Source organism: Martes martes (genome assembly GCF_963455335.1).
Source record: "Martes martes genome assembly, chromosome: 8".
NCBI lineage: Eukaryota > Metazoa > Chordata > Mammalia > Carnivora > Mustelidae > Martes > Martes martes.
This window is the reverse complement of record NC_137895.1, coordinates 105,558,884-105,568,120: the sequence shown is the minus strand read 5'-3', so window position 1 is coordinate 105,568,120 and position 9,237 is coordinate 105,558,884. Positions and strand designations below refer to the sequence as shown.

Here is a 9,237-nt window from a genome sequence, read left to right as displayed (position 1 = left end):
CCCACCAGCCCGCTGGAATCACAGAGATTAGCAAGTGGCTGCCCGAACTATTTTCCAAAGGATAAACAGTACAAGTCATTGAATACAGCAGCTCACCAAGAAAATCCCATGTTTTAAAAAAGATTTTGTTATTTTGGGGCACCTGGGTGGTTCAGTTGTTGGGCACCAGCCTTCAGCTCAGGTCGGGATTGAGTCCCACATCAGGCTCTCTGCTCAGTGGGAAGCCTGCTTCTCCCTCTCCCACTCCCCCTGCTTGTGTTCCTTCTCTCGCTATTTCTCTCTCTGTCAAATAAATAGGTAAAATCTTTAAACAATTTTTTTTGTTATTTTTAAGTAATCTCTACACCCAAACTCAGAATCCTGAGATCAAAAGTCACATGCTCTACCAAATAAGCCAGGCAGACATCCCAAGAAAATCCTATTGGTCAGGGGGGGACACAACTTCCAGCAGCCACAATGGTGCTGCTGTTCAGGTGCCCTCTGAAATGAGCTCTTTCTCAGAAGGTTTTATGTAGATTCTGTGCACTGATGGGGAAACTGCAAAGCAAACTCAAACACAGCACTTCTTAGTTAAAAAAAAATAGAGGCCAGCAGAATTACAGAAGAGAGAACTAGAACTAAAGCTTGTCAGCAGTAGAGCCCAGCCCCCATGGACACTGTCTGTTGCTGCTCTGAACTCAGACCTGTGTGTCTCCAGAGGAAAAGATAAGCCGATTGTGGCCTCTAACTGGAAAACTGGAAATGTGGTGAAATGGGGGGGAACGAGAAATCACTAAGGTAGCCTGTATTTGCAAATCAAGCTCATTCTTCAGTGCCTGTCATGAAAGGATGGTCGTGATGTGGGACGTGCATGGTCCTTCACAACCCCTGGCCACACCCTGGTGTTCACTGCGTTGGCTGTGAGTCCAGACATGTCACAGCTGTGTCCTGGCTCTTGGGACAGCACCCTGCTTCTGTGGGATGTTGGGACCTGTGTACAGAGAGCCTCCGACTCTACGAACCCAGTCACTTAACTGTGCTGGGTCCCCCAAGAACAACATACACTTAGACTTCTGAAGATAAAACCATCAGATTATGGGACAGTCGGGGGTTGCAAGTGCCTCATGCATTTCCTGCAAAGCAGCAATATTCAGACTTCTGCAAGGTCAGCAAGGACAGACACAAATATGTGTCCTGCAGCAACGGCTTTGGAGGAGAAGGCTGTGAAGCCCATTGTGGAATGTAAGGCAAACGTGGAACAAAAAATGAGAATATAAGGGCATTTCCAGACTCTTGCATCCTGTATCTTTCTACCAAGAGCACTGGCCTCAATGCCTATAATTGCTACTTTATTACATGACATGATTGCAAAGTCACATTTTGGAACCAATATACTGGAGCCTGCTTGTTCACCTTGTCACTGGATAGATTAGGACCTTTGACTTCCCTGGCTGTTGGTGTCACTGTCTCCTTATAGTATGCATGTTTCAGCAGAGGAATTCACCTGCTCAGAGGCGACCACAGCTGAGGGCTGGAACTGTGGGAAGTGGCAGGTTTCTGAGACCAAGGGTCATTTCACTGGACAATATCAAACTATGGCCAGTCAAAAACAAAAACAAAAGCAAAAAAATCTTTTAGCAAAGTAATTATGGAGGAGAAATTTAATCTAATAGAAATCTTTTCTGGGGTCAGATTGTAATCTCAGCATCGTGAGTTCAAACCCCATGTTGGGCTCCACTTAGAAAAAAAGCCAACTGGCCTTAAAAATGATTATAGTAAAGAATAATAATAATACAAAAATTAATAAAAATGCTTATAGCAAGCATTACCTTTCATGGAAAAACATTAAAATCATTCCTTTAAAATCAGGAATAAGGCAGATCCACTATTGTCTCTCCCATTCAACATCATATCATTGTCCTAACTAGCATATTAACACAAGAACAGATGTTTATAAGGATCAAAGAGGAAAAGACAAAAATATTATTATCCACAAATGATATGTTGGTCACCTTTAGAGCTTTTTACATAAAAGAACTCTTAGACTAACCATTTGACTTAAGAAAATGACTTAGTAGTTTATCTAGACACAAAATAGATATACAAAAATCAAGCATATGTGGGGCGCCTGGGTGGCTCAGTGGGTTAAAGCCTCTGCCTTTGGCTCAGGTCATGATCTCAGGGTCCTGGGATCGAGCCCCACGTCAGGCTCTCTGCTGGACAAGGAGCCTGCTTCCCTTCCCCTCTCTCTGCCTGCCTCTCTGCCTGCTTGTGATCTGTCTGTCAAATAAACAAAACAAAACACAAAAATCTTAAAAAAAAAAAAAAATTAAGCATAGCTATACCCTGGTTAGGAACCGTAATTTTTTTCCCTTTTTTTAAGAAAACGTAATTTTTTTTAGATTATTTATTTATTTATTTGACAGAGGGAGATCACAAGTAGGCAGAGAGACAGGTGGGGGTGGGGGTGGGGGAAGCAGGCTCCCCGCTGAGCAGAGAGCCCGATGCGGTGCTCGATCCCAGGACCCTGAGATCATGACCTGAACAGAAGGCAGAGGCTTTAACCCACAACCCCCTGCTTGTGTTACCTCTCTCGCCATCTCTCTCTCTGTGTCATATAAAATTGTTAAGTAAAAATCTGTAAGTAAAAATCTTTAAAAAAATGTAATTTTAAAAAGATAACCAGAGAAAAAGATATACAAATGACCAATAAAAATATGACAAAACATTCAACTTCACTTATGGTTAAAAAAATGTAAATTAAAAATACAATGAAATATCATCTCTTATTATCAGAGTGCCAAAAATTCAAAAGTTTGACAACACACTGTTGGTGAGGAAAAAGTCACTCTCATACATTGTGAGAGAGAATATATAATAGCGCAACCCCTCTAAAGGATTATTAGGCATTATCTAACAAAAATACATATACATGTACCCCTTGACTCAGCTATGCATTTTTGAGGTATTTACCCTAAAAAGGTACATCCACAAACATTAAGCAATATATATATATATAAGGTAATTCATTCAGGCATTTTTACAGTAGTAAAATATTGCAAATATAGCTTGACAAACCATGCTTCGTACATATAATAAAGAAATGGAATTGTGAAAAAGACCGAAGATTTCTACAGACTGATACAAAGTGATTTGTAGGCATGTTGTTAAGTGCAAAAGAGTCTATGATATGCTACTTTTTGTATAAGAAAGTGGAAATATTTGCTTATTTTCTCAAAAAGCAAACAAACAAACAAAGAGGGACACCTGAGTGGCTCTGTCAGTTCAACATCCAACTCTGGATTTCAGCTCAGGTCGTGATCTCGGGGTTGTGAGATGGAACCCCACCTCAGGCTCTGTGCTGGGTGTGGAGCTGCTTAAGATTCTCTCTCTCTCTCTCTCTCTCTCTCTCTCTCTCACCTTCTGCCCCTCCCCATCTCTAAAAAAAAGTGAAACAAAGAAGAATAAATCAAATCCTAATTAGTAGTTACTATATAAATCTGCTGAGGTTACCACAAAATACCACAGCCTGGGTGGCATAAGCAACAGAAATGTATATTCTCACAGTTCTGGAGGTTAAAAGTTCACGATCAAGGTGTCAGGAATTTCAGTCTCTGTTGATACACGCACTGGGGTGGCATCTCTTTCTGGCTTGCAAATGGCTGCCTCCTCCTTGTGTCCTCACGTGGTCTTTTCTCTCTGCATGTGCAGAGAGAGAGAGAGAGAGAGAGATGGGAAAGAGATGAGAGATGGGGCTCTGATGTCTCATGTTTTTCTTATAAAAACACTGGTCTTACCTGATAAGGGCCTCACCCTTATGTTCTCGTTTATCTTCTATTACCTCTTTAAATACCCTATCTCTAAAAGCAGTAACATTGAAGGTTAGGTCTTCAACACACGAATTTTGGGGGAACAAATTCGGTCCATGACAGTTACCTCTAGGGAGTGAATGGAATGGATAAGGATATTAATGAGATTTCTCTGAGTATACTGTTTTGTGAAGTTTACAATTTTGTTTGTAAAGTTTAAATTTTTAATCACATCAATGCTTTATATATTTTTAAGAAATTAATTTAAAAATAATGAAATAGGGAGCCTGGGTATCTCAGTCTCTCTATCTGACAAATAAATAAATAAAAGACACAGCTCAAGCAGGGGGAGAGGCAGGCAGAGGGAGAGAGAGAAGCAGGCTTCTTGTGGAGCAAGGAGCCTGATGTGGGGCTTCGATCCCAGGACCCTAGGATCATGACCTGAGCCGGAGGCAGACGCTTAACCAACTGAGCCACCCAGGCGCCCCTAAATAAATTAAAAAAAAAAAAAGAAAGAAAGAAAAAGAATGAAACAAATGAACTTGATCATATCAAATTGGTACATAACCACATTGATGAAAAATTTCACTTGTTATTTTCGAACATAGTATTTAGACGATAATCCTTAATAATACCTAGTCTACTAACTACAAAGAAATTTTTACAGTTACTTAGATTGGTTATTGTTGGCATCAGTGGACTAGTAATTCTGGAACTATTTTGTCTTTGTTATAGGGTAGAGCACACAAGTAAATACACTGAGGTTATTGTGAGAAATAGTGCTTCTGACTGTTGGATAACAGTAACAGCAATCACAGATCATTATTTCCTTGTGCCGGTTTCCCAAGCCCCAGTTCCCACCGGATGATACAAGGGCTGGGTGAGACCTGCACATTATATGTGTTGAGTTACAGGAGAAGAATCCTAAGCTTAGGGTATCCCAATTTTTTATAACGGGCTGCAAGCAAACATGTCTGACTTTTGCCTTGCAGAGAGATCACCTTTATTACACTGGGTAATGGTAAATAAGCCCGTCTTGATGGAAGACGTTAGTTTCCAAGGCTGTTCACTATCTAAAGATCTTCGGAAAGATAATCCAAAGCAAGAGGACTGTGCTTCTGCTCACAAATCATGAAGAAATGTGAGACCATGGAGAACCATCTCCCAGAAGCCAGTGTGTAGAACATTCTACAACACAATTGTTCCAGAGAGACACCTGGCTGGCTCAGCCAGTGGAGCGTACAACTCTTGATCTCGGGGTTGTACCTTTAAGCCCCACCTTGGGGGTAGAGATTACTTAAAATCTTTAAACAACAACAACAACAACACAAACAATTGTCCTGGAATCATTAAAATGTTAATGTCCGAGCAAATGCTGTCAGAGTCCTGCTCCTATTTTTTCCTTAACTTTCCCACTTTAATGTGTTGCCCACTCCCAGTTTTTCATTTCTTTGTCTGAGGGCTTTTTTTCTTTTTTCCTTTCTTTTTTTTTTAAAGTTTTTATTTATTTATTTATTTGACAGAGAAAGGGAGATCGCAAGTAGGCAGAGAGGCAGGCAGAGAGAGTGGGGAAGCAGGCTCCCTGCTGAGCAGAGAGCCTGATGCAGGGCTCCATCCCAGGACCCTGGGACCATGACCTGAGCTGAAGGCAGAGGCTTAACCCACTGAGCCACCCAGGTGCCCCAGTGAGGGCTTTTTTTTTTAAACCTCTGCCTAAAGTGGACCCTCAACTGATGTCTCATACGAGTTAGCAAGTGAGTGTTCCAGTTCCCTTGCCATCTGAGTATGAAATCTGTGAGATACAAGTTTGACGTGAATTCTCCAAGTTTCCCAACAGTATGGACCAGTTTTCTTCAGTGATAACTGGCTTAATAACACACCCATTGTTGTCTGCTTGCTTTCTCTGTCTCACTTCCCCATTATTCTGTTGGCCCTTCTTGAGCTCATCTTCCAAGTAAGCTAACTTGTACTTGAATCCTTGCCTTGGAGTCCACCTCTGGTAGAACCCGAAATTAAGACATGTCCAAGTGGGAATCTCAGATATGCAATTAAGTAGGAATGTCAAATTCAGAGGAGGGGTTCAGGCAATATGTGGGTCATCAGCAAAGAGATGGTTCTTTGTTCTGGTTGTCTATTGCAACAAGAGATATTAACCTAAAATTTAGTGTCTGGGGGCACCTGGATGGCTCAGTGGGTTAAAGCCTCTGCCTTCAGCTTGGGTCGTGATCCCAGGGTCCTGGGATCAAGCCCCCTGTCGGGCTCTCTGCTCGGTGGGGAGCCTGCTTCCTCCTCTCTTTCTGCCTGCCTCTCTGCCTACCTGTAATCTCTCTGTCAAATAAATGGGTAGAATATTTTAAAAATAAAAATAAAATAAAATTTACTGTCTGAAACAAATTTTTTTTTTTTTTGGTAGCTCACAATTTTGTGGATCAGAAATTTGAGGCTGTCTCAGCTGGGCAATTATTCTCTTTCACATGGCATCACCTGAGGTCACTCACTGCGTGGTATTCAGCTGCTAGATGAAATTTAATCCACCACAGCTGGCAAAACTGAGCCAAGATGAGACACCAAAGGTGTGAGTAGAGGCACCTCCATCCTTCCAGTTACTCAGCCCAAAGGCTGGAGTCCTCCTTAATTCCTCTCTCTCATCTCTTCCATTCAATCCACTTTCAGAGTACGTCCAGGATCCAGCCATGTTCATCACCCCATTATTACCACCATGACCCAACCCACGGTGGTTTCTCGTCTGGATTATTTTGATAGTTCCCTAACTGGTCTCTGTGCTTCTTTCCCCCTCTCCTTCATCCTTTTAAGAGCTAGATCATGTTGTATTGCCTTTGTGCTCAGAATCCTCCGGTGGCTTCCAATCTTAATCACAGCAAAATGTGAATTTTTTTAAAAGATTTTATTTATTTATTTGACAGATAGAGATTACAAGTAGGTGGAGAGGCAGGCAGAGAGAGAGAGGAGGAAGCGGGTTCCCTGCTGAGCAGAAAGCCCAACGTGGGGCTCAATCCCAGGACCCTGAGATCATGACCTGAACTGAAGGCAGAGGCTTTAACCCACTGAGCAACCCAGGCACCCCAAAATGTGAATTCTTATAGTGGCCTATAATTCCTACAAGATTTGGTCCTCTCTGACTCTGAACATAATCCGGTACTCTCCTTCTAGTTCATTCTGCTCCAGTTGCACTGAATTCCTTACTGATTCTCAACAATGCCAAGCATGCTCTTGCCTCAAGACTTGCTCCTTCAGATGGGCACATCTTCTGCCAGATAGCTTCAAGCCTTGTTTCCTCACTTCCTTCAGGTCTCAGATCTCTCAGATCTCGCCATCCCTGAAGCCTCCCCAACTCCCTATATAGAACAGCCAGCTCTCTACCCTCAAGGGCAATAAAAAAACAACAAATAAAGAACAGCCATCTTTCTATGTACCCCCATCCCCCTTATTGTTTCATTTATCTCCATCTAACATACTATATATGTAGCATATGAATATGCTTGTTTGTTTCTTTTCATTTTTCAAGATTTTTATTTTATTTATTTATTTGAGAGAGGGAGAGAAAGAGAGAGAGAGCACGAGCAGCAGAAAGAGAAGGAGCAGACTCCCCACTGAGCAGCGAGCCTGATGTGGGGCTGAGATCATGACCCTGAGATCATGACCCAAGCTGAAGGCAGATGCCCAACTGAGCCACCCAGGTGCCCCTTGTTTGTTTATTTTCTATCTCCTTTTCTGAAATGTAAGTTCCATAAGGGAAACTTTCTTTTATTCTTTTATTTCCTGTTTTACCCCTAGTTCTTGGAACATAGCTGGTGCTTAGAAAAAAATTGCTTAATGAATAAATGAATGAGAAAATAATCCTGGACATTTGGGTTGCTTCAAGCTTTGTGTGTACCAAGTTTTATGCATATTACTTCCATATTTTATGGCTAGTTCCTTTGTATATTTTTCCAAAATAAGGCTACTGAAAAAAACATTTTTTGGCTTTTAATAAAAGTTATCAAATTGCTGTCTGAAATAATCAATACAATTAGGTAGAGAGTACTAGTTATAAGATGCTCCTGCTAGGCATTACACTTTAAAATTTTCTACAAATTTTATAGGAAAGATTAGGAGATTTGATTATTTTTCCATATTTTTTTAAAGTTTATTTTTTTTAGTAATTCCTACATACAGCATGAGGCTCAAACCCACGACCTCGAGACCAAGAGTCACATGCTCTACTGATTGAACCAGACAGGCACCCCTCCATATCTATTTATAACCATCAATAGTATGTTTAAACAAATAAATATAATATAAATAAAAATAATACTTAAAAAAAATTAAAATCTCATCCACAGGTTTTCTCAGGTTTATTCACCTTTGTGACTCTGACTAATCTTTGGTTAACCATAATTAAAGGTGAATTTAATCACCTATCCTAAACACTGCTTCCTATTTTCCTCCATTAAGTGTCATACTGGTCCCCTAAGTGCAGGATTCTAAGTCATACTCATTAGATTTTATCTTACATTACAGAATCTCACACTTGAGGGAGAGGCAGTTTATCTGCCTTCATGATTATGCCTTTAAAAAAAAATACCATGCCCCTCCCCACAATGTCTTCAACACCTTGTAATTTATAAATGTATACATATGCATTATATGTCTCTGCTTGAGTAAATTCATACAATTAATTACATTTTCATAGAATGAGAGTAGTTATTTATATACAGCCATATACTTACATACATATGGCTGTATATAACTACATACATATATATACACATACATACGTATATATACAAATATCTAATCCAGAATCCTATCTAAAATAACTCAGTTACTAGTTTACTTCTTTCAGATACTACCTTGTCTCATGAGCCACCTACTCTCAAATGTTATTCTAAATTACCATTTGCAATCACTTCCTTCTAATGCCCACTCCCACTGCCTTTCTAAATCAGTGTTTCACAGTTCCTACTTGGTTGCTGTTCTTTGCCATTTTTTTTTAAGATTTTATTTTTTTTAAGTAATCTCTACACCCAACATGGGGCTCAAACTTACAACCCCAAATTCAACCTCACCACTCCAGTTGTTATTTTAACCTAACAGCTAATTATCTTTGTCAACCACCTTTCGTAATAGGGCAACCTTTCAAACTACAAGAATTTCAAGAAGAATTTTGGTTTAAAGAAATGTTCTGGGGTGCCTGGGTGGCTCAGTGGGTTGAAGCCTCTGCCTTCAGCTCAGGTCATGATCCCAGGGTCCTGGGCTCGAGGCCTGAGTTGGGCTCTCTGCTCAGCAGGGAATCTGCTTCCTCCTTTCTCTCTGCCTGCCTCTCTGCCTACTTATGATCTCTGTCTGTCAAATAAATAAATAAAATTTAAAAATTAAAAAAAAAGAAATGTTCTTTCATTTTTGGTTATAAATATCTTGCTTTTTATTTTAATCTATGAATAACTTC

At 40.4% G+C, this 9,237-nt stretch overlaps 1 pseudogene across 1 annotated transcript; it reads left to right on the top strand.

Annotated features, from left to right (window-relative positions):
* Positions 1-828: 828 nt before the first annotated feature.
* Positions 829-1,540, top strand: LOC308348241 (WD repeat-containing protein 31-like; annotated as a pseudogene). The gene has a single exon. The product of its transcript is annotated as a WD repeat-containing protein 31-like (transcript).
* The last annotated feature ends 7,697 nt before the right edge of the window (positions 1,541-9,237 follow it).